The 1,623-nt window shown below is 37.8% G+C and overlaps 1 long non-coding RNA gene across 1 annotated transcript; it reads left to right on the top strand.

Annotated features, from left to right (window-relative positions):
- Positions 1–375: 375 nt before the first annotated feature.
- On the top strand, positions 376–1,385 carry LOC149265940 (uncharacterized). The gene is made up of 3 exons (XR_016252264.1): positions 376–753; positions 836–876; positions 969–1,385. It is a non-coding gene; the product is annotated as an uncharacterized LOC149265940 (long non-coding RNA).
- Positions 1,386–1,623: the final 238 nt, after the last annotated feature.

Genomic DNA, 1,623 nt, shown 5'->3' with positions numbered 1-1,623 from the left:
CAATTTATTTATATAATATATAGACATTATTATTATTATTATTTAAATGGTTTACATTGAAATTGTAACAAATTTAACACATATAAAAAAAATTATTTCATTCCACACCTTATTAACTAAGTCTTTGGCGAATAACGAGGTTATTAAACTAGATTATACGAATGTTAGGACTTAATGAAGACCTGTCCTTCATATCCACCATGATCTTCCACCTTGGTTAGACTCCCACATGCTTAGTTCATCATTTAAAGTAACACTTAATGAGGACAAGGGTGGATCGAGGGTTGAGCTGCCACCTATAGCTTCAAACATTAAATACCTGACTCCGTTCATTGAATAGATTTGAGAACAGCCTGCCGCTTGGTCATTTGGCCATTTTTCCACCGTAGGACCATGGTCGGAGGACAGTTCTCGTGCTCCAGAATCAATGGTATGATATTTTTCTCCCTTCTTGCTATGCGCGACTTTTATTTTCTGATTTGCAAAACCTTGGGGTTTGGCTCTGCATCGTTTCTAAGGGTTTGAAGGGTCACCAAGGTGTTGGTTTAATCTCCTTGGCCCGACGGGGTCCGGCATGCATTCAGATAGTGGGTTTAGAAGTTGTTCACAGTAAAAATCCTTAAGAAGCTTTCATTTCCCATTCGTTCGAAGCACTTGCCTGATCAATTGGTTCATCGGATGCAAGTATTTATCTGTCCACGATTGTGCACATCCCATGAAGCATGGAACAAGATAAACTACGCTTCTGTGGAGGTAAGATCCATGTAAGCTACAAGTTCATTTTCAAATTGGTATGAATGTGAATAGCCACTAACAACTGTGACAAGTTTTACAGATGCTCACGTCTTCTTCTTGTCCGGAACTCCTCTTACATAGGTAATGGTGAAACCATGAGCTTCCTAAATTGCATCAATCATTTAGTTCTTATTTCCCTACAGGATTTAATCCCAACATCCTCGTAATCACAGGTAAGGTCTCGACAATGCGTTTTCAAGAGATTTCAGAAGTTGCAGGGTTCTCCCCATGCTGGTTAGTGTCTTTTGGTCACAGGTCAATTTAATCACTCCGTATTCTGATGAACTCATGGCTAGAAAGTGCCTCATATCTTCAGCTAGCCATGGAAGCATTCTTCTTTGTGTGTTTAATATTAGATTCTTAGGTTTATATGTAACCCCATATTGAGGGATGGCCATCTTTTAGGTTCATAGCTATGCTGAGAGACACTGCATGAGGGTTGTAATTTTTTTCGGTAATTTCGTTTGGAATAGTCCGAGATGGGACATTATAAACTGATTTGACTTTGGTTATATGGGTTTAAGCCATGTTTGATATTTCTCATTGAGGTTTCAAGTTATAATTCAAGAACATTCCTTATCTAAATTCTATTACTTTGTTTGGTCGGTTCGTGTACTATTCTGGTTTTAATGAGTATCAACATTCCAGGCTCACTTGAGTAACTTGGAAATTTAGATAGGAATGAGGGTGGTTGGATTTTGATTATTCCTATAGAAACCGACTAAGAGCCACGAAGAACCCTCACGATTCAGTTAATGTCTTATTTTTGCATAGCTAATGATAAGTGTGGTTATGCAATAGTTTGTAATAGTTATTCCATCAATGAAA

The sequence above is a fragment of the Pinus tabuliformis genome, chromosome 6 (assembly GCF_031772625.1).
Source record: "Pinus tabuliformis cultivar Carrire ecotype Pingquan chromosome 6, CPIR1, whole genome shotgun sequence".
Classification (NCBI taxonomy): Eukaryota; Viridiplantae; Streptophyta; class Pinopsida; order Pinales; family Pinaceae; genus Pinus; species Pinus tabuliformis.
The sequence above is the reverse complement of the archived record's forward strand: the minus strand, read 5'-3'. Positions and strand labels throughout refer to the sequence as shown.